Source organism: Dendropsophus ebraccatus, unplaced genomic scaffold, assembly GCF_027789765.1.
Source record: "Dendropsophus ebraccatus isolate aDenEbr1 unplaced genomic scaffold, aDenEbr1.pat pat_scaffold_1048_ctg1, whole genome shotgun sequence".
NCBI lineage: Eukaryota > Metazoa > Chordata > Amphibia > Anura > Hylidae > Dendropsophus > Dendropsophus ebraccatus.
The window spans coordinates 16,115-40,170 of NW_027208465.1; the positions used below are offsets into that span (position 1 = coordinate 16,115).

General features: G+C 52.8%; 1 pseudogene; it reads left to right on the plus strand.

Moving 5' to 3' along the window:
• LOC138774698 (C2 domain-containing protein 5-like) overlaps positions 1-16,843 on the plus strand; it is a 30,817-nt pseudogene extending 13,974 nt beyond the window's left edge.
• The last annotated feature ends 7,213 nt before the right edge of the window (positions 16,844-24,056 follow it).

Genomic DNA, 24,056 nt, shown 5'->3' on the forward strand with positions numbered 1-24,056 from the left:
TAGTGATTTGGGGTGATCAGTAAGGAGTGTGGGGGGTCAGTAGTGATTTGGAGGGATCAGTAATGGGTGTGGGGGTCATTAGTGATTTGGGGTGATCAGTAAGGAGTGTGGGGGGTCAGTAGTGATTTGGGGTGATCAGTAAGGGGTGTGGGGGGTCAGTAGTGATTTGGGGGGATCAGTAATGGGTGTGGGGGGTCAGTAGTGATTTGGGGGATCAGTAATGGGTGTGGGGGGTCAGAAGTGATTTGGGGGGATCAGTAATGGGTGTGGGGGGTCAGTAGTGATTTGGGGGGATCAATAATGGGTGTGGGGGGTCAGTAGTGATTTGGGGTGATCAGTAAGGAGTGTGGGGGGTCAGTAGTGATTTGGAGGGATCAGTAATGGGTGTAGGGGGGTCAGTAGTGATTTGGGGGGATCAGTAATGGGTGTGGGGGGTCAGTAGTGATTTGGGGTGATTAGTAATGGGTGTGGGGGGTCAATAGTGATTTGGGGGGATCAGTAAGGGGTGTGGGGGGTCAGAAGTGATTTGGGGGGATCAGTAATGGGTGTGGGGGGGTCAATAGTGATTTGGGGGGATCAGTAATGGGTGTGGGGGGTCAGTAGTGATTTGGGGGGGATCAGTAATGGGTGTGGGGTCAGTAGTGATTTGGAGGGATCAGTAATGGGTGTGGGGGTCAGTAGTGATTTGGGGGGATCAGTAATGGGTGTGGGGGGTCAGTAGTGATTTGGGGGGATAAGTAATGGGTGTGGGGGGTCAGTAGTGATTTGGGGTGATCAGTAATGGGTGTGGGGGGTCAGTAGTGATTTGGGGGGGATCAGTAATGGGTGTGGGGGGGTCAGTAGTGATTTGGGGGGATCAGTAATGGGTGTAGGGGGGTCAGTAGTGATTTGGGGGGATCAGTAATGGGTGTGGGGGGTCAGTAGTGATTTGGGGGGATCATTAATGGGTGTAGGGGGGTCAGTAGTGATTTGGGGGGATCAGTAATGGGTGTGGGGGGTCAGTAGTGATTTGGGGGGATCAGTAATGGTGTGGGGATCAGTAGTGATTTGGGGGGATCAGTAATGGGTGTGGGGGTCAGTAGTGATTTGGGGGGATCAGTAATGGGTGTGGGGGGTCAGTAGTGATTTGGGGGGATCAGTAATGGGTGTGGGGGGTCAGTAGTGATTTGGGGGGATCAGTAATGGGTGTGGGGGGTCAGAAGTGATTTGGGGTGATCAGTAATGGGTGTGGGGGGTCAGTAGTGATTTGGGGTGATCAGTAATGGGTGTGGGGATCAGTAGTGATTTGGGGTGATCAGTAATGGGTGTGGGGGATCAGTAGTGATTTGGGGGGATCAGTAATGGGTGTGGGGGGTCAGTAGTGATTTGGGGGGATCAGTAATGGGTGTGGGGGGTCAGTAGTGATTTGGGGGGATCAGTAATGGGTGTGGGGGGTCAGTAGTGATTTGGAGGGATCAGTAATGGGTGTGGGGGGTCAGTAGTGATTTGGGGTGATCAGTAATGGGTGTGGGGATCAGTAGTGATTTGGGGGGATCAGTAATGGGTGTGGGGGGTCAGTAGTGATTTGGGGGGATCAGTAATGGGTGTGGGGGGTCAGAAGTGATTTGGGGGGATCAGTAATGGGTGTGGGGGGTCAGTAGTGATTTGGGGGGATCAGTAATGGGTGTGGGGGGTCAGAAGTGATTTGGGGGGATCAGTAATGGGTGTGGGGGGTCAGTAGTGATTTGGAGGGATCAGTAATGGGTGTAGGGGGGTCAGTAGTGATTTGGGGGGATCAGTAATGGGTGTGGGGATCAGTAGTGATTTGGGGGGATCAGTAATGGGTGTGGGGATCAGTAGTGATTTGGGGGGATCAGTAATGGGTGTGGGGGGTCAGTAGTGATTTGGGGTGATCAGTAATGGGTGTGGGGATCAGTAGTGATTTGGGGGGATCAGTAATGGGTGTGGGGGGTCAGTAGTGATTTGGGGTGATCAGTAATGGGTGTGGGGGGTCAGTAGTGATTTGGGGTGATCAGTAATGGGTGTGGGGATCAGTAGTGATTTGGGGTGATCAGTAATGGGTGTAGGGGGGTCAGTAGTGATTTGGGGGGATCAGTAATGGGTGTGGGGGGTCAGTAGTGATTTGGGGTGATCAGTAATGGGTGTGGGGATCAGTAGTGATTTGGGGGTGATCAGTAATGGGTGTGGGGGGTCAATAGTGATTTGGGGTGATCAGTAATGGGTGTGGGGATCAGTAGTGATTTGGGGGGATCAGTAATGGGTGTGGGGGGTCAGTAGTGATTTGGGGTGATCAGTAATGGGTGTGGGGATCAGTAGTGATTTGGGGGGATCAGTAATGGGTGTGGGGGGTCAGTAGTGATTTGGAGGGATCAGTAATGGGTGTGGGGGGTCAGTAGTGATTTGGGGGGATCAGTAATGGGTGTGGGGATCAGTAGTGATTTGGGGTGATCAGTAATGGGTGGGGGGGGTCGGTAGTGATTTGGGGTGATCAGTAATGGGTGGGGGGGTCGGTAGTGATTTGGGGGGATCAGTAAGGGGTGAGGGGGGGTCAGTAGTGATTTGGGGGGATCAGTAATGGGTGTAGGGGGGTCAGTAGTGATTTGGGGTGATCAGTAATGGGTGTGGGGGATCAGTAGTGATTTGGGGGGATTAGTAATGGGTGTGGGGGGTCAGTAGTGATTTGGGGGGATCAGTAATGGGTGTGTGGGGTCAGTAGTGATTTGGAGGGATTAGTAATGGGTGTGGGGGGTCAGTAGTGATTTGGGGTGATCAGTAATGGGTGGGGGGGTCGGTAGTGATTTGGCATGATCAGTAAGGGGTGAGGGGGGGTCAGTAATGGGTGGGGGGGGTCAGTAGTGATTTGGGGTGATCAGTAAGGGGTGTGGGGGGTCAGTAGTGATTTGGGGGATCAGTAACTGGTCAGTTGTCTCTTTTTCCCGCAGAGTCTGTACTTTAAGCTGCGCTCTATGGTGCCGTGCTGTCTCTGTCATGTTAACTTCACGGTGGCAGTCCCGGAGGACGAGTCCATACAGGTGATTGGGGGGGGGGACGAGAGACCCTTCCTCCTCTACCTCATCCCCTTCCTCTTCTTCCTTCTCCTCCTCTTCTTCCTCCTCCTCCTCTTCTTCCTCCTCATCAGCTCCTTCCCCTTCTGTTCCTCTCCTTCTTCTTCCTCCTCCTCTTCTTCAGCTCCTCCTCCCCCCTCCTCCTCCTCTTCTTCAGCTCCTCCTCCCCCCTCCTCCTCCTCCTCCCCTTTCTCCTGCTCTTCCTATTCTTCCTTCTCATCTTCCTCCTCTTCCCCCTGCTCCCCTCCTCCTCCTGCTCCCCTCTCTTCTATTCTTCCTTCTCCTCTTCCTCCCTTCTTCCCCTCCTCCCCTCCTCCCCTTTAGCTCCTCCCTCCTCCCCTTTAGCTCCTCCCTCCTCCCCCCCTCCCCTTTAGCTCCTCCCTCCTCCCCTTTAGCTCCTTCCTCCTCCCCTCCCCTTTAGCTCCTCCTCAGCTCCTCACTGCATTGGACCGTGGCGGTAACCCTGGCTTCTCATTCCAGGTCGCGGTCACGGCGGTGGCGATTACCTTCGACAAGCAGGACGCCTCACAGAGCGCTCAATGCAAAACCGCAGAACGAGCACAGCCGAGAGGTGAGAAAACCATTGTGTGCCGAGTCTGGTGACAATGTAGAGGCGGCTCCTCCTCTCCCTGACCGGCTGCCTCCTCTCCCTGACCTGACCCAGTGTTATAGTCCGGCTGCCTCCTCTCCCTGACCTGACCCAGTGTAACAGTCCGGCTGCCTCCTCTCCCTGACCTGACCCAGTGTAACAGTCCGGCTGCCTCCTCTCCCTGACCTGATCCAGTGTAACAGTCCGGCTGCCTCCTCTCCCTGACCTGACCCAGTGTTATAGTCCGGCTGCCTCCTCTCCCTGACCTGACCCAGTGTAACAGTCCGGCTGCCTCCTCTCCCTGACCTGACCCAGTGTAACAGTCCGGCTGCCTCCTCTCCCTGACCTGATCCAGTGTAACAGTCCGGCTGCCTCCTCTTCCTGACCTGACCCAGTGTTATAGTCCGGCTGCCTCCTCTCCCTGACCTGACCCAGTGTTATAGTCCGGCTGCCTCCTCTCCCTGACCTGACCCAGTGTAACAGTCCGGCTGCCTCCTCTCCCTGACCTGACCCAGTGTTATAGTCCGGCTGCCTCCTCTCCCTGACCTGACCCAGTGTTATAGTCCGGCTGCCTCCTCTCCCTGACCTGACCCAGTGTAACAGTCCGGCTGCCTCCTCTCCCTGACCTGACCCAGTGTTATAGTCCGGCTGCCTCCTCTCCCTGACCCAGTGTTATAGTCCGGCTGCCTCCTCTCCCTGATCTGACCCAGTGTAACAGTCCGGCTGCCTCCTCTCCCTGACCTGACCCAGTGTAACAGTCCGGCTGCCTCCTCTCCCTGACCTGACCCAGTGTAACAGACCGGCTGCCTCCTCTCCCTGACCTGACCCAGTGTTATAGTCCGGCTGCCTCCTCTCCCTGACCGGCTGCCTCCTCTCCCTGACCTGACCCAGTGTAACATTCCGGCTGCCTCCTCTCCCTGACCTGACCCAGTGTAACAGTCCGGCTGCCTCCTCTCCCTGACCTGACCCAGTGTTATAGTCCGGCTGTCTCCTCTCCCTGACCTGACCCAGTGTTGTAGTCCGGCTGCCTCCTCTCCCTGACCTGACCCAGTGTAACAGTCCGGCTGCCTCTTCTCCCTGACCTGACCCAGTGTAACAGTCCGGCTGCCTCCTCTCCCTGACCTGACCCAGTGTTATTGTCCGGCTGCCTCCTCTCCCTGACCTGACCCAGTGTTATAGTCCGGCTGCCTCCTCTCCCTGACCTGACCCAGTGTAACAGTCCGGCTGCCTCCTCTCCCTGACCTGACCCAGTGTTATAGTCCGGCTGCCTCCTCTCCCTGACCTGACCCAGTGTTATAGTCCGGCTGCCTCCTCTCCCTGACCTGACCCAGTGTTATAGTCCGGCTGCCTCCTCTCCCTGACCTGACCCAGTGTTATAGTCCGGCTGCCTCCTCTCCCTGACCTGACCCAGTGTTATAGTCCGGCTGCCTCCTCTCCCTGACCTGACCCAGTGTAACAGTCCGGCTGCCTCCTCTCCCTGACCTGACCCAGTGTTATAGTCCAGCTGCCTCCTCTCCCTGACCTGACCCAGTGCAACAGTCCGGCTGCCTCCTCTTCCTGACCTGACCCAGTGTTATAGTCCGGCTGCCTCCTCTCCCTGACCTGACCCAGTGTTATAGTCCGGCTGCCTCCTCTCCCTGACCCAGTGTAACAGTCCGGCTGCCTCCTCTCCCTGACCCAGTGTAACAGTCCGGCTGCCTCCTCTCCCTGACCCAGTGTAACAGTCCGGCTGCCTCCTCTCCCTGACCCAGTGTAACAGTCCGGCTGCCTCCTCTCCCTGACCTGACCCAGTGTAACAGTCCGGCTGCCTCCTCTCCCTGACCTGACCCAGTGTTATAGTCCGGCTGCCTCCTCTCCCTGACCCAGTGTAACAGTCCGGCTGCCTCCTCTCCCTGACCTGACCCAGTGTTATAGTCCGGCTGCCTCCTCTCCCTGACCCAGTGTTATAGTCCGGCTGCCTCCTCTCCCTGACCCAGTGTTATAGTCCGGCTGCCTCCTCTCCCTGACCTGACCCAGTGTTATAGTCCGGCTGCCTCCTCTCCCTGACCTGACCCAGTGTTATAATCCGGCTGCCTCCTCTCCCTGACCTAGTGTTATAGTCCGGCTGCCTCCTCTCCCTGACCTGACCCAGTGTTATAATCCGGCTGCCTCCTCTCCCTGACCCAGTGTTATAGTCCGGCTGCCTCCTCTCCCTGACCTGACCCAGTGTTATAGTCCGGCTGCCTCCTCTCCCTGACCTGACCCAGTGTTATAATCCGGCTGCCTCCTCTCCCTGACCTGACCCAGTGTAACAGTCCGGCTGCCTCCTCTTCCTGACCTGACCCAGTGTAACAGTCCGGCTGCCTCCTCTTCCTGACCTGACCCAGTGTTATAGTCCGGCTGCCTCCTCTCCCTGACCCAGTGTTATAGTCCGGCTGCCTCCTCTCCCTGACCCAGTGTTATAGTCCGGCTGCCTCCTCTCCCTGACCCAGTGTTATAGTCCGGCTGCCTCCTCTCCCTGACCCAGTGTAACAGTCCGGCTGCCTCCTCTCCCTGACCTGACCCAGTGTAACAGTCCGGCTGCCTCCTCTCCCTGACCTGACCCAGTGTAACAGTCCGGCTGCCTCCTCTCCCTGACCTGACCCAGTGTTATAGTCCGGCTGCCTCCTCTCCCTGACCTGACCCAGTGTAACAGTCCGGCTGCCTCCTCTGACCTCTCTGACTCTTCTCTGCTGTCTTTCAGTCTCTGCAGACACCGAGGAGCTGCTCCAGTTCCCTCTAGAGTTATCTTCCGACTCCCCCGGACTGCAGCCCTTCTCTCCTGCCAAAGGTGCGTCCAATAGTGATTTCACATAGGGGGCGGGGCTGTGATCACATATTAGTGATGTCACCTAGGGGGCGGGGCTGTGATCCCGTATCAGTGATGTCACACAGGGGGCAGGGCTGTGATCACATATCAGTGACGTCACACGGGACAGGCCTGTGATATCAGTGATGTCACACGTGGGCGGGGCTGTGATCACATATTAGTGATATCACACAGGGGGTGTTGCTGTGATCACATATTAGTGATATCACACATGGGGCGGGGCTGTGATCACATGTCAGTGATGTCACACGGGGCGGGGCAGACATCACAGTGATGTCACACAGGTGGCGGGGCTGTGATCTCAGTGATGTCACACAAGGGGTGGGGCTGTGATCACAGTGACGTCACACAGGGGGCGGGGCTGGGTTCTGTACAGTCACACGTCTTGTCTCCCCGCAGAGCTGGCGGACAGGACGGCCTCCCCCTCTGGCGCCCCCCTGAGAGGTAAGCTGGTGGTGCGGGCGGTGCGGTGGGATTGGCAGTGGGAGCCGTCATCCATCTTTTTTCTTTGTCTTCCTGTCTCTGGTCTCCAGCCTCTGCCGCTGACTACAGTTCCTTTGCAGACAGATGCAGCAGCTGGATAGAACACATTAAAATGAGGGCTCAGACCATAAGACGCGGATCAGTAAAGACAAGTAGGAAGAAGCCGCCGCCACCGCTGCTGCCACCACTGCTGTGTGTCTCCTCATTATGCTGATTCTTCCAGGCGGACATGTGATCCACGCTGGGGGCGGGGCTACAGACCAGAGCATTGTATGTGGAGAGCCAGGGGCGGGGCTACAGACCAGAGCATTGTATGTGGAGAGCCAGGGGCAGGGCTACAGACCAGAGCATTTATGTAGAGGGGCGGGGCTACAGACCATAGCATTGTATGTAGAGAGCTGGGGGCGGGGCTACAGACCAGAGCATTGTATGTAGAGAGCTGGGGGTGGGACTACAGACCAGAGCATTGTATGTAGAGAGCTGGGGGCGGGACTACAGACCAGAGCATTGTATGTAGAGAGCTGGGGGCGGGACTACAGACCAGAGCATTGTATATAGCGAGCTGGGGGCGGGGCTACAGAGCATAGAGTGGCAGAGGCCTCCACATCCTAGAGAGAGGGTCATGTGACCCGGCAATGTAATCTGCAGAGCTACAATCATTCCTCTTCTCACTGCTGCCCCCTGCTGCTCCAGTGCATGCACAGAGCGGGCTCTGCAGGGCGGCATTATAGCAGTGTTACTCCTCCCACCTTACACTTCATCTCCCACAATGCAATGCAGCAGAGCCAGCCACAAAGTTATCAGCCTCACTCAGTATTCTACAGCTTCAGAGCTGAAATCTCCCAGCATTGAATGCTAGTTTAATTTCTGCACAGTGCAAACATTCCAGGTGGTGTCAGCGCCTTAATACCAAATAGTGAGTGCAGCTCTGGAGTATAATACAGGATGTAACTTAGAATCAGTACAGGATCAGTAATGTAATGTACACAGTGACCCCACCAGCAGCAGAATAGTGAGTGCAGCTCTGGGGGATATTCTAGCATGATCAGTGTAGGGATGACAGATGAGCGGGTTGACTTGGTTCTCTCAGGTTAGGTTCTAGGGTGATGTTTTGGTTCTCTCGGGTTAGGCTCCGGGGTCACGTGTTGGTGGTCTCGGGTTAGGCTTCAGGGTGACGTGTTGGTGGTCTCTGGTTAGTGTCCGGGGGTGACGTGTTGGTGTTCTCGGGTTAGGCTCCGGGGTCACATGTTGACGGTCTCTGGTTAGGCTCCCTGGTCACGAGTTGACGGTCTCGGGTTAGGCTCCGGAGTGACTTGTTGACGGTCTCGGGTTAGGCTCTGGAGTGACATGTTGGTGGTCTCGGGTTAGGCTCCGGAGTGACGTGTTGGTGGTCTTGGGTTAGTCTCCGGGGTGACGTGTTGGTGGTCTCGGGTTAGGCTCCGGAGTGACGTGTTGGTGGTCTTGGGTTAGTCTCCGGGGTGACGTGTTGGTGGTCTCGGGTTAGGCTCCGGAGTGACGTGTTGGTGGTCTTGGGTTAGTCTCCGGGGTGACGTGTTGGTGTTCTTGGGTTAGGCTCCGGGGTCACATGTTGACGGTCTTGGGTTAGGCTCCGGAGTGACGTGTTGACGGTCTCGGGTTAGGCTCCGGAGTGACGTGTTGGTGGTCTCGGGTTAGGCTCCGGAGTGACGTGTTGGGGGTCTCGGGTTAGGCTCCGGGGTGACGTGTTGGTGTTCTTGGGTTAGGCTCCGGGGTCACATGTTGACGGTCTCGGGTTAGGCTCCGGAGTGACGTGTTGACGGTCTCCGGTTAGGCCTTGGAGTGACGTGTTGGTGGTCTCGGGTTAGGCTCCGGGGTGACGTGTTGGTGGTCTCGGGTTAGGCTCCGGGGTGACGTGTTGGTGGTCTCGGGTTGGTCTCTGGGGTGACGTGTTGGCGGTCTCGGGTTAGGCTCCTGGGTGACGTCTTGATGTTCTCGCGTTAGCCTCTAAGGTCACATATTGAGGGTCTCGGGTTAGGCTCCGGGGTGACGTGTTGGCGGTCTCGGGTTAGGCTCCGGGCTGATGTGTTGGTGGTCTCGAGTTAGGCTCCGGGGTGACGTGTTGGTGGTCTCGGGTTAGGCTCCGGGGTGACGTGTTGACTGTCTCGTGTTAGGCTCCGGGGTGACGTTTTGGTGGTCTCGGGTTGGTCTCTGGGGTGACGTGTTGGCGGTCTCGGGTTAGGCTCCTGGGTGACGTCTTGATGTTCTCGTGTTAGCCTCTGGGGTCACATATTGACGGTCTTGGGCTAGGCTCCTGGGTGACGTGTTGGTGGTCTCGGGTTAGGCTCTGGGGTGACGTGTTGGCGGTCTCGGGTTAGGCTCCCTCGTCACGAGTTGACGGTCCCGGGTTAGGCTCCGGGGTGACGTGTTGACGGTCTCGGGTTAGGCTCCGGGGTGACGTGTTGGTGGTCTCGGGTTGGGCTCTGGCATGTGGGTTGGCGGTCTTGGGTTGGGCTCTGGCATGTGGGTTGGCGGTCTCGGGTTAGGCTCAAGGGTCACGTGTTGGCGGTCTCGGGTTAGGCTCCAGGGTCACGTGTTGGTGGTCTCGGGTTAGGCTCCGGGGTGACGTGTTGGCGGTCTTGGGTAAGCCCCCGGGGTTACGTGTTGGTGGTCTCGGGTTAGGCTCCGGGGTAACGTGTTGGTGGTCTCAAGTTAGGCGCCAGGGTCACATATTGACGGTCTCGGGTTAGGCTCCGGGGTGACGTGTTGGTGGTCTCGAGTTAGGGTCCTATTCCACGGGCCCGATCAACGATGTAAACGAGCGCCTATCTGCTAGATCGCTGCTCGTTTACTGGGCCTATTCCGCGGCCCGATGATCGTTTGAGCGAGGGCTGCAGGGACATTGTTACCGATGTCCTTGCAGCCCTTGCAGCATACATTACCTGTCAGGTCTTCTGCTCCGCTCTGTCTTCCTCCCCCGGTCCCCGCGCGCTCTAGCTTCAGAATAGCCAGTCAGCTGACAGGCCACTTAGCCAATCACAGGCCGCGGGGGTCCCGGCCTGTGACTGGCTGAGCGCTCCATCAGCTGACAGGCCATTCTGAAGCTAGAGCGCGCGGGACCCAGGGAGGAAAACAGAGCGAAGCAGAAGACCTGACAGGTAATGTATGACGTGGTGGGGGAACAATGATTTTAGGTCTGACCCTAAATGAACGATCAGCCGATGACACGATCATCGGCTGATCGTTCTATTTCACTGAACGATAATCGGCCAAATTGGGCTGAATGGGGCCGATTCGGCCGATTATCGTTACTGTGGAATAGGGCCCTTAGGCTCCGGGGTGATGTGCTGGTGGTCTCGGGTTAGGCTCTGAGGTGACGTGTTGGTGGTCTCGGGTTAGGCTCCGGGGTGACGTGTTGGTGTTCTTGGGTTAGGCTCCGGGGTCACATGTTGACGGTCTCGGGTTAGGCTCCGGAGTGACGTGTTGACGGTCTCCGGTTAGGCCTTGGAGTGACGTGTTGGTGGTCTCGGGTTAGGCTCCGGGGTGACGTGTTGGTGGTCTCGGGTTAGGCTCCGGGGTGACGTGTTGGTGGTCTCGGGTTGGTCTCTGGGGTGACGTGTTGGCGGTCTCGGGTTAGGCTCCTGGGTGACGTCTTGATGTTCTCGCGTTAGCCTCTAAGGTCACATATTGAGGGTCTCGGGTTAGGCTCCGGGGGTGACGTGTTGGCGGTCTCGGGTTAGGCTCCGGGCTGATGTGTTGGTGGTCTCGAGTTAGGCTCCGGGGTGACGTGTTGGTGGTCTCGGGTTAGGCTCCGGGGTGACGTGTTGACTGTCTCGTGTTAGGCTCCGGGGTGACGTTTTGGTGGTCTCGGGTTGGTCTCTGGGGTGACGTGTTGGCGGTCTCGGGTTAGGCTCCTGGGTGACGTCTTGATGTTCTCGTGTTAGCCTCTGGGGTCACATATTGACGGTCTTGGGCTAGGCTCCTGGGTGACGTGTTGGTGGTCTCGGGTTAGGCTCTGGGGTGACGTGTTGGCGGTCTCGGGTTAGGCTCCCTCGTCACGAGTTGACGGTCCCGGGTTAGGCTCCGGGGTGACGTGTTGACGGTCTCGGGTTAGGCTCCGGGGTGACGTGTTGGTGGTCTCGGGTTGGGCTCTGGCATGTGGGTTGGCGGTCTTGGGTTGGGCTCTGGCATGTGGGTTGGCGGTCTCGGGTTAGGCTCAAGGGTCACGTGTTGGCGGTCTCGGGTTAGGCTCCAGGGTCACGTGTTGGTGGTCTCGGGTTAGGCTCCGGGGTGACGTGTTGGCGGTCTTGGGTAAGCCCCCGGGGTTACGTGTTGGTGGTCTCGGGTTAGGCTCCGGGGTAACGTGTTGGTGGTCTCAAGTTAGGCGCCAGGGTCACATATTGACGGTCTCGGGTTAGGCTCCGGGGTGACGTGTTGGTGGTCTCGAGTTAGGGTCCTATTCCACGGGCCCGATCAACGATGTAAACGAGCGCCTATCTGCTAGATCGCTGCTCGTTTACTGGGCCTATTCCGCGGCCCGATGATCGTTGAGCGAGGGCTGCAGGGACATTGTTACCGATGTCCTTGCAGCCCTTGCAGCATACATTACCTGTCAGGTCTTCTGCTCCGCTCTGTCTTCCTCCCCCGGTCCCGCGCGCTCTAGCTTCAGAATAGCCAGTCAGCTGACAGGCCACTTAGCCAATCACAGGCCGCGGGGGTCCCGGCCTGTGACTGGCTGAGCGCTCCATCAGCTGACAGGCCATTCTGAAGCTAGAGCGCGCGGGACCCAGGGAGGAAAACAGAGCGAAGCAGAAGACCTGACAGGTAATGTATGACGTGGTGGGGGAACAATGATTTTAGGTCTGACCCTAAATGAACGATCAGCCGATGACACGATCATCGGCTGATCGTTCTATTTCACTGAACGATAATCGGCCAAATTGGGCTGAATGGGGCCGATTCGGCCGATTATCGTTACTGTGGAATAGGGCCCTTAGGCTCCGGGGTGATGTGCTGGTGGTCTCGGGTTAGGCTCTGAGGTGACGTGTTGGTGGTCTCGGGTTAGGCTCCGGGGTGACGTGTTGGTGGTCTTGGGTTAGGCTCCGGGGTGACGCGTTGGTGGTCTCGGGTTAGGCTCCGGGTGACGCATTGATGGTCTCAGGTTAGGCTCCGGGGTGACGTGCTGGTGGTCTCGAGTTAGGCTCCGGGGTGACGCGTTGGTGGTCTCGGGTTAGGCTCCGGGGTGACGGGTTGGTGGTCTCGGGTTAGGCTCCGGGGTGACACGTTGGTGGTCTCGGGTTAGGCTCCGGGCTGACGTGTTGGTGGTCTCGGGTTAGGCTCCGGGCTGACGTGTTGGTGGTCTCGGGTTAGGCTCCGGGGTGACGTGTTGGTGGTCTTGGGTTAGGCTCCGGGGTGACGTGTTGGTGGTCTTGGGTTAGGCTCCGGGGTGACGTGTTGGTGGTCTTGGGTTAGGCTCCGAGGTGACATGGTGGTGGTCTCGGGTTAGGCTCCGGGGTGACGTGTTGGTGGTCTCGGGTTAGGCTCCGGGGTGACGTGTTGGTGGTCTTGGGTTAGGCTCCGGGGTGACGTGTTGGTGGTCTTGGGTTAAGCTCCGGGGTGACGTGTTGGTGGTCTCTGGTTAGGCTCTGGGTTGACTTGTTTGGTCTTGGGTTAGGCTCCGGGGTGATGCGTTGGTGGTCTCTGGTTATGCTCCGGCGTGACGTGTTGGTGGTCTCGGGTTAGGCTCCAGGGTCAGTAGCAGGGGACCCCCCCACGTTGGAGAATATGCACAGCACAATCTACGTGTCCAGTGATTCCTCTTTTCTCTCCACTTACGATGAATCATTTTGAGATTTGCGCTCCTCGCTTCCTCCATCTTTTCTTCCTCTTTTTTTTGTCAGCTTTCCGTTCTTTGGCGATTCTTTAGCAGGAATGTCCCATCACTCCACCTCGCTGGCATGATCTGCATGAGCGTCCGCCATCGATCCCTCCTCCCCCATCACCTCTGCCTGACGCCACGAGGCCGAGCTTCACCAATATGGTGTCTGTCTGCCAGTGAGACCTTCTGTTGTCTCCAAATGGTCCCCGGCTGCTCTCCTTCCCACAATCCTTCTCTCTTCTCTTACAGTCACTTCTCTGGAGAAGGCCAGTCCATTGGGTGAGGGTCACCTGAGGAGCCGGCCAGGACCCGCCTTTGGTAGCCCAACCGTCACCGTAGTCAAGATGACTCCTCTCTCCTTCATCCCCGGGGCCAAAATAACCAAATATCTGGGTATTATCAACATGTTCTTCATACGGGAGACGACATCACTGCGTGAGGTGAGTCCGGGAGGCAGACGTGAATACTTCAGTGAATGCAGTGATCCTGAGATCAATTTATGTTCCTAGCAGGGGGAGGATGGGGCTGTAGTCATGTAACACACACACACTAGCTAGCAGGGGGAGGATGGGGGCTGTAGTCATGTAACACACACACTAGCTAGCAGGGGGATGATGGGGCTGTAGTCATGTAACACACACACACTAGCTAGCAGGGGGAGGATGGGGGCTGTAGTCATGTAACACTAGCTAGCAGGGGGATGATGGGGGCTGTAGTCATGTAACACACACACACTAGCTAGCAGGGGGAGGATGGGGGCTGTAGTCATGTAACACACACACACTAGCTAGCAGGGGATGATGGGGGCTGTAGTCATGTAACACACACTAGCTAGCAGGGGGACGATGGGGGCTGTATTCATGTAACACACACACTAGCTGGCAGGGGGAGGATGGGGGCTGTAGTCATGTAACACACACACACACCAGCTAGCAGGGGGATGATGGGGGCTGTAGTCATGTAACACACACACACTAGCTAGCAGGGGGAGGATGGGGGCTGTAGTCATGTAACACACACACTAGCTAGCAGGGGGATGATGGGGGCTGTAGTCATGTAACACACACACACCAGCTAGCAGGGGGATGATGGGGGCTGTAGTCATGTAACACACACACACACACCAGCTAGCAGGGGGATGATGGGGGCTGTAGTCATGTAACACACACACACACCAGCTAGCAGGGGGATGATGGGGGCTGTAGTCATGTAACACACACACACCAGCTAGCAGGGGGATGATGGGGGCTGTATTTGCACTATTCCTGCTGTCATGGCATGGTGACCACTGACTCAGCAGGGTGACTTTGATTGGGCAGCAGGGTAATCTGCAAGCTGCAGCCCCCCTCCCCCCTTCCCAGTGAGAGCCATGCTGACCCCCTCTTCACCCCCTACATTGCTGATGACTGTCCTGGGAGAGGCCTGGCCTGCCCCCCACCCATCTCACAGTCCTCTTCAGCCAGATGTAGTGGCCGCATCTCCTCCTGCCTCCCCCATCTCCAGCCTTTTCGCCCGGTCTCCTCTTCAGGCCGCTCTCCCTCTGCAGCCGCCGACCCTGCTCTGACCTTTGCACTAAAAGGCTAAATGACTGCCGGCCCGCGGGATCGCTGGCCGCAGTCATTAGTAGCGGGGGTCTTCTACACACAGTAGCCGACACCTGCTGCATAGGGAGCAGGTTAGGAGGGAGTAATGCCGCTGTCAGTGTGACAGCGGCAGCTATACAGTTACACAGCCGGCACATGCGATAGCTGTGTGCCGGCTATTTGTAACTAGCGCCGCAGTAGCGAAGAGAGGGAGAGCGGGCACCAGGGGGGATACGCAGAGGACATGACAGGCAATCAGCTCACTGCCTGTCATGTCTCCTGTCAGCGTGGCTTATCATAAAGTATCGAATACCAGGAAATCCTGGTATCGAACTGAAAATATGCCCCGAAAATCGATAGTAGAATCGATTTTTTTATGGTGCATCGTGCATCCCTAGTCTGGATAATGCTTCAGTAATTGCAGTGATCCTGAGATAGGACGGATAATTCTTTAGTGATTGCAGTGATCCTGAGATAGTCCGGAGAATGCTTCAGTGATTCCTGTGATCCTCTGATATTACGGATAATTCTTTAGTGATTGCGGTGATCCTGAGATAGTCCGGAGAATGCTTCAGTGATTCCTGTGATCCTCTGATATTACGGATAATTCTTTAGTGATTGCAGTGATCCTGAGATAGTCCGGAGAATGCTTCAGTGATTCCTGTGATCCTCTGATATTACGGATAATTCTTTAGTGATTGCAGTGATCCTGAGATAGTCCGGATAATTCTTTAGTGATTGCAGTGATCCTGAGGTAGTACGGATAATTCTTTAGTGATTGCAGTGATCCTGAGATAGTCCGGATAATTCTTTAGTGATTGCAGTGTTCCTGAGATAGTCTGGAGAATGCTTCAGTGATCCTGAGATAGTCTGGAGAATGCTTCAGTGATTGCAGTGATCCTGAGGTAGTCTGCATAATGTTTCAGTGATTCCTGTGATCCTCTGATATTACGGATAATGCTTTAGTGATTGCTGTGATCCTGAGAGAGTCCGCATAATGCTTCAGTGATTGCAGTGATCCTGAGATAGTCCGGAAGTGGATGGAAGTTGCTAGAGCCGTGCATTGTCCCTGAGCTCTGTTGCTGTGTTCTCTCAGGAAGGAGGAGTGAGCGGCTTCCTCAACACCTTCATATGTGAAGTCTTTGCCATGGTTCGCGCCCATGTCGCTGCTCTCGGGGGGAACGCGGTGGTCTCCTACATTATGAAGCAATGCGTCTTTATGGAGTACACCAATAAGAACCAGGTGAGTGGATGGTTGCTCTAGTACATGTAGTAGGAGCATGTGGGCAACGCCATGGGGGTCCTACCCGCCCAATTATGGGAGGGGCATAATGTATGACGGCCGGACCCCTCTAGTCACTATGAGGGAGAAGGCACAGATTCAGCTCTTCTCCCTGGCTTATGTCGGCTATTTCTCCTCACCTCATTGGGCAGGCAGGGAAAAATCTGCAGTCTTCCAGTACTTATCAGCTGCTGTATGTCCTGCAGGAAGTGGTGTATTCTCTCCAATGTGACACAGTGCTCTCTGCTGCCACCTCTGTCCATGTCACTGTCCAGAGCAGGAGAGGTTTTCTACGGGGATTTTTTGCTGCTCTGGACAGTTTCTGACATGGACAGAGGTGGCAGCAGAGAGCACTGTGTCAGACTGGAGAGAATACACCACTTCCTGCAGGACATACAGCAGCTGATTAGTATCAGAAGACTGGAGAGTTTTATATAGAAGTAAATTACAAGTCTGTATAACTTTCTGATACCAGGTGATTTGAAAGAAAAAAATTTCTGCTGAACTCCCCCCTTTAAGAGCAGGGTCCGATTTGGCCGTTCTCATAAATTCCCCTCAGAGTCCTGAGTCCTTCTACCTTTCTGTCCTCCCCTTTTAGGCGCAGTGTCTCATTAACGTCAGTGGAGACGCTGTCATCTTCACTCGGGAGTTGGAGACGGATGTGACAACCCCTGCACCGCAGCAGCAGACTGGTCAGACGACGGCCGGAGAAGGGACGTGAAGGCTCCTCCCCGGGTGTCATGGATGATGCCGCACCGTTTATCATTCGCTGGTTCTTTAAATGTTGTTCGTTGCGTTATCTGGATAATTCCACAGACTGGTGTAGAATGTGCGCTAGGTCCATCAAAAGCCTGCGAGATCCGTCATCAGCTGCAGCTGAGCTCCGTCACCTGCTGAAATCCATCTGCCATGTTTCCATGTTGGATCTGTGTGGCCATTATTCGTATGGAGGGGCCTAGATATTGGCACATCTTATAGAAGGACATAACCACAACAGAGGTGCAAGCATGACCACAACTGGGGTGCGAGCATGACCACAACTGGGGTGCAAGCATGGCCACATCTGGGGTGCAAGCATGACCGCATCTGGGGTGCGAGCATGACCGCATCTGGGGTGCAAGCATGACCACAACTGAGGTGTAAGCATGACCACAACTGGGGTGCAAGCATGACCACAACTGGGGTGCAAGCATGACCACAACTAAGATTCAAGCATGACCACAACTAAGGTTCAAGCATGACCACAACTGAGGTCCAAGCACGACCACAACTGATGTGGGAGCATGACCACAACTGAGGTGCAAGCATGAGCACAACTGGGCTGCAAGCATGAGCACAACTGGGGTGCAAGCATGACCACAACTAAGGTGCAAGCATGACCACAACTGATGTGGGAGCATGACCACAACTGGGGTGCAAGCATGAACACAACTGAGGCGGGAGCATGACAACAGCTGAGGTGCAAACATTGTCATACTTGCACCCCAGTTCTCATGCTCCCACATCAGTTGTGGTCATGCTTGCACCCCAGTTGTGGTCATGCTCCCACATCAGTTGTGGTCGTGCTTGGACCTCAGTTGTGGTCCTGCTTGCACCTCAGTTGTGGTCATGCTCCGGCATCAGCTGTGGTCATGCTTACACCCCAGTTGTGGTCATGCTTGCACCTCAGTTGTGGTCATGCTCCCGCATCAGTTGTGGTCATGCTTGCACCTCATTTGTTGTCATGCTTGCACCCCAGTTGTGGTCATGCTTGCACCCCAGTTGTGGTCATGCTTGCACCCCAGTTGTGGTCATGCTTGCACCCCAGTTGTGGTCATGGTCTCGCATCAGTGGTGGTCATGCTCCCGCATCAGTTGTGGTCATGCTTGCACCCCAGTTGTGGTCATGCTCCCGCATCTGTTGTGTTCATGCTTGCACCTCAGTTGTGGTCATGCTCATTCACATATTGTAGATATCTTCGGCTTCTCTGTGGGGTCTAGCGGTCCCAACATGCTTCTGGGTCTCATAACCTCTCCCGCCTCCTGCACGAGATTAAGGCTGGGTTCACACTGCTTTTTTTTTTCATGCATTTTTGAGACGAATTTGTGTGCCTCCATTTTGACCCGTTTTTCTATTATACAAACATGGTCGTTTTTCTGTATATAAAAAAACGGGTGCACGTTGATCTGTTTTTGTTTTTTTTTTATAATGGAAGCCAATGGAAAAACGGATTTAAAAAAAAAAGTGTAGTGTGAACCCAGCCTTCTAGATTGGTCTGCTAGGATGAAGCCGCCTGCAACGACCAATCAGATCCCACCCTGGCACACAGCCACACCTCCTGGTTACAGATGCGACTGATTGCAGTCTTCTCACCCCCTGCCGTGTTATTACGTCCCTGGGCCGAGTACACGGGTTACATGACCTAGCATTGCAGGAGGACTGCGGGGGGCGCCACCCGAGCCCAGCAGCCCTGGACCCCCACTAGAGTCCTGGACAATGGATCTGGACATCACATCAATATATTTTTGAAACTTTATTGAACTTATTAAATGTTCCAACTGACTTCCAACTTGGTGGTGGTGGTGGGGGGGGGTCAGGGGTCATCGACGGCCACACGGGGGCGGGGCACAAATCTCACAGTGGATAAAACTTGAATGTAAATATGTAACTTGTTCCGGACATTTCTAGTGGAATAAAGGTCTCCTGAGAGTTGCGGATGAGCAGGTGTGAGGCCGAGGTACCCTGGGGGGGAGTGACCGGAAACCGACTGCATATACCTGTACTATGGGTCTATATACCTGTACTATGGGTCTATATACCTGTACTATGGGTCTATATACCTGTACTATGGGTCTATATACCTGTAATATGGGTCTATATAGCTGTACTATGGGTCTATATACCTGCAGTATGGGTCTATATAGCTGTACTATGGGACTATATACCTGTACTATGGATCTATATACCTGTACTATGGATCTATATACCTGTACTATGGATCTATATACCTGTACTATTGGACTATATACCTGTACTATGGATCTATATACCTGTACTATGGATCTATATACCTGTACTATGGGTCTATATACCTGTAATATGGGTCTATATAGCTGTACTATGGGTCTATATAGCTGTACTATGGGTCTATATAGCTGTACTATGGGTCTATATAGCTGTACTATGGGTCTATATAGCTGTACTATGGGTCTATATACCTGCAGTATGGGTCTATATACCTGTACTATGGATCTATATACCTGTACTATGGATCTATATACCTGTACTATTGGACTATATACCTGTACTATGGATCTATATACCTGTACTATGGATCTATATACCTGTACTATGGATCTATATACCTGTACTATGGGTCTATATACCTTTACTATGGATCTTTATACCTGTACTATGGATCTATATATCTGTACTATGGGTCTATATACCTGTACTATGGATCTATATACCTGTACTATGGGTCTATATACCTTTACTATGGATCTTTATACCTGTACTATGGATCTATATACCTGTACTATGGGTCTATATACCTGTACTATAAATTTATATACCTGTACTATGGGTCTATATACCTGTACTATGGGTCTATATACCTGCAGTATGGGTCTATATACCTGTACTATGGGACTATATACCTGTACTATAAATTTATATACCTGTACTATGGGTCTATATACCTGCAGTATGGGTCTATATACCTGTACTATGGGACTATATACCTGTACTATGGGTCTATATACCTGTACTATAAATTTATATACCTGTACTATGGGTCTATATACCTGTACTATGGGTCTATATACCTGCAGTATGGGTCTATATACCTGTACTATGGGACTATATACCTGTACTATGGCTCTATATACCTGCACTATGGATCTATATATCTGCACTATGGCTCTATATACCTGCAGTATGGGTCTATATACCTGCACTATGGGTATACAGTCATAGCCAAAAGTTTTGAGAATGACACAAATCTTCTATTTTCCCATGATCCTCTGCCCTCTGGTTTTTCTGTGTGTTTGTCAGATGTTTTTATCACATACAGAAATATAATTCCAATCATATTATGAGTAACAGAATCTTATACTGACAGGTAGATGAGTTACTGCAGCAAGTCACTATTTGCAGTGTTGCGGCTTCTTCTTCAGGACCTCTGCAATTCTCCCCGGCTGCTCTCACACAACTTCTGGACCAAATCCTGACTGATAGCCGTCCATTCTTGTACAATCACTGCTCGCATTTTGTCAGAACTTGTTGGTTTTTGTTTGTCCACCCGTCTCTTGATGATTGACCACAAGTTCTCAATGGGATTAAGATCAGGGGAGTTTCCAGGCCATGGACCCAAATCTCTATGTTTTCTTCCCTGAGCCATTTAGTTATCACCTTTGCTTTATGGCAATGTGCTCCATCATGCTGGAAAAGGCATTGTTGGTGGCCAAACTGCTCTCGGACGGTTGGGAGAAGTTGCTCTTGGAGACATTCTGGTCCCATTCTTTATTCATGGCCGTGTTTTTAGGCTATGAGACTGTGAGAGCCGATTCCCTTGGCTGAGAAGCAACCCCACACATGAATGGTATCAGGATGCCGGTTACAGTCGGCATGAGACAAGACTGGTGGTAGCGCTCACCTCGTCTTCTCCCAATAAGCTGTTTTCCAGATGTCCCAAACAATCGGAAAGGGGATTCATCAGAGACAATGACTTTCCCCCAGTCCTCAGCAGTCCGCTCCCTGGACCTTTCCCCCAGTCCTCAGCAGTCCACTCCCTGGACCTTTCCCCCAGTCCTCAGCGGTCCACTCCCTGGACCTTTCCCCCAGTCCTCAGCGGTCCAATCCCTGGACCTTTCCTCCAGTCCTCAGCAGTCCACTCCCTGGACCTTTCCCCCAGTCCTCAGCAGTCCTCTCCCTGGACCTTTCCCCCAGTCCTCAGCGGTCCACTCCCTGGACCTTTCCCCCAGTCCTGAGCGGTCCACTCCCTGGACCTTTCCCCCAGTCCTCAGCGGTCCACTCCCTGGACCTTTCCCCCAGGTCCTCAGCAGTCCTCTCCCTGGACCTTTCCCCCAGTCCTCAGCAGTCCTCTCCCTGGACCTTTCCCCCAGTCCTCAGCAGTCCGCTCCCTGAACCTTTCCCCCAGTCCTTAGCAGTCCGCTCCCTGGACCTTTCCTCCAGTCCTCAGCAGTCCACTCCCTGGACCTTTCCCCCAGTCCTCAGCAGTCCGCTCCCTGGACCTTTCCCCCAGTCCTCAGCGGTCCACTCCCTGGACCTTTCCCCCAGTCCTCAGCGGTCCAATCCCTGGACCTTTCCTCCAGTCCTCAGCAGTCCACTCCCTGGACCTTTCCCCAGTCCTCAGCAGTCCACTCCCTGGACCTTTCCCCCAGTCCTCAGCGGTCCACTCCCTGGACCTTTCCCCCAGTCCTGAGCGGTCCACTCCCTGGACCTTTCCCCCAGTCCTCAGCGGTCCACTCCCTGGACCTTTCCCCCAGTCCTCAGCAGTCCACTCCCTGGACCTTTCCCCCAGTCCTCAGCAGTCCTCTCCCTGGACCTTTCCCCCAGTCCTCAGCAGTCCTCTCCCTGGACCTTTCCCCCAGTCCTCAGCAGTCCACTCCCTGGACCTTTCCCCCAGTCCTCAGCAGTCCTCTCCCTGGACCTTTCCCCCAGTCCTCAGCAGTCCTCTCCCTGGACCTTTCCCCCAGTCCTCAGTCCGCTCCCTGGACCTTTCCCCCAGTCCTCAGCAGTCCACTCCCTGGACCTTTCCACGTGATGACTGCACGTGTTTCTTTAGAGATAACCATGGTAACAGAAGAGAAACAATGATGCCAAGCACCAGCCTCCTTTTAAAGTGGCCAGTGGTGTCATTCTTACTTAATCATGACAATTTGATCTCCAGCCCTGTCCTTATCAACACCCACACCTGTGTTACTGGAGCGATCACTGAAACAATGTTAGCTGCTCCCTGTAAGGCCGGGCTGCAATGATGCTGAAATGTGTTTTGGGGATAAAGTCCATTTTCTAGGCAAATATTGACTGTGCAAATAATTGCTCTTAGGGTACAAACACACACACCGTATACGCAGCGTATTTATTGCTGCGATACGCAGTAAAAACGCAGCAGATACGCAGCAGATTAGATCTAAATAACTGGACACAGCATCAAGTCTTCACCATCATATCTGCTGCGTATACGGCGTGTGGGTTTGTCCCCTTAAGCTGATCACTCTTTATAAGATGGCCCCTATGTTTCTCTATAAGAAGCTCCGCCTCCTCTGGATTACCTGCACCTGTGTCATCTCATTACCGGTATAACAATCACCTGTCCGCACACTCATCACACTCCCACCCTCCACCAAGGCCAAGACCACAGCGCTGACTGAGCAGTATCCAGAATGTTCTATAGATTCTGTCTCTCACATGTGAAGTTACCGACCAGAAGTATTACACCCCACCAAATAGGTATACAGCAGTGTATTATATACTTATTATCCTCCTCCTGTATGAGTGTGTATATATCTCTCCATTCTGTGTAGGTATACAGCAGTGTATTATATACTTATTATCCTCCTCCTGCATGAGTGTGTATATATCTCTCCATTCTGTGTAGGTATACAGCAGTGTATTATATACTTATTATCCTCCTGTATGAGTGTGTGTATATATCTCTCCATTCTGTGTAGGTATACAGCAGTGTATTATATACTTATTATCCTCCTGTATGAGTGTGTATATATCTCTCCATTCTGTGTAGGTATACAGCAGTGTATTATATACTTATTATCCCCCTCCTGTATGAGTGTGTATATCTCTCCATTCTGTGTAGGTATACAGCAGTGTATTATATACTTATTATCCTCCTGTATGAGTGTGTATATATCTCTCCATTCTGTGTAGGTATATAGCAGTGTATTATATACTTATTATCCTCCTGTATGAGTGTGTATATATCTTTCCATTCTGTGTAGGTATACAGCAGTGTATTATATACTTATTATCCTCCTGTATGAGTGTGTATATCCCCATTCTGTGTAGGTATACAGCAGTGTATTATATACTTATTATCCTCCTCCTGCATGAGTGTGTATATATCTCTCCATTCTGTGTAGGTATACAGCAGTGTATTATATACTTATTATCCTCCTGTATGAGTGTGTGTATATATCTCTCCATTCTGTGTAGGTATACAGCAGTGTATTATATACTTATTATCCTCCTGTATGAGTGTGTATATCTCTCTCCATTCTGTGTAGGTATACAGCAGTGTATTATCTACTTATTATCCTCCTGTATGAGTGTGTATATATCTCTCCATTCTGTGTAGGTATACAGCAGTGTATTATATACTTATTATCCCCCTCCTGTATGAGTGTGTATATATCTCTCCATTCTGTGTAGGTATACAGCAGTGTATTATATACTTATTATCCTCCTGTATGAGTGTGTATATATCTCTCCATTCTGTGTAGGTATATAGCAGTGTATTATATACTTATTATCCTCCTGTATGAGTGTGTATATATCTCTCCATTCTGTGTAGGTATACAGCAGTGTATTATATACTTAATATCCTCCTGTATGAGTGTGTATATCCCCATTCTGTGTAGGTATACAACAGTGTATTATATACTTATTATCCTCCTGTATGAGTGTGTATATATCTCTCCATTCTGTGTAGGTATACAGCAGTGTATTATATACTTATTATCCTCCTCCTGCATGAGTGTGTATATATCTCCCCATTCTGTGTAGGTATACAGCAGTGTATTATATACTTATTATCCTCCTGTATGAGTGTGTGTATATATATCTCTCCATTCTGTGTAGGTATACAGCAGTGTATTATATACTTATTATCCTCCTGTATGAGTGTGTATATCCCCATTCTGTGTAGGTATACAGCAGTGTATTATATACTTATTATCCTCCTGTATGAGTGTGTATATATCTCTCCATTCTGTGTAGGTATACAGCAGTGTATTATATACTTATTATCCTCCTCCTGCATGAATGTGTATATCTCTCTCCATTCTGTGTAGGTATACAGCAGTGTATTATACTTATTATCCTCCTCCTGCATGAGTGTGTATATATCTCTCCATTCTGTGTAGGTATACAGCAGTGTATTATATACTTATTATCCTCCTGTATGAGTGTGTGTATATATCTCTCCATTCTGTGTAGGTATACAGCAGTGTATTATATACTTATTATCCTCCTGTATGAGTGTGTGTATATATCTCTCCATTCTGTGTAGGTATACAGCAGTGTATTATATACTTATTATCCTCCTGTATGAGTGTGTATATCTCTCTCCATTCTGTGTAGGTATACAGCAGTGTATTATCTACTTATTAT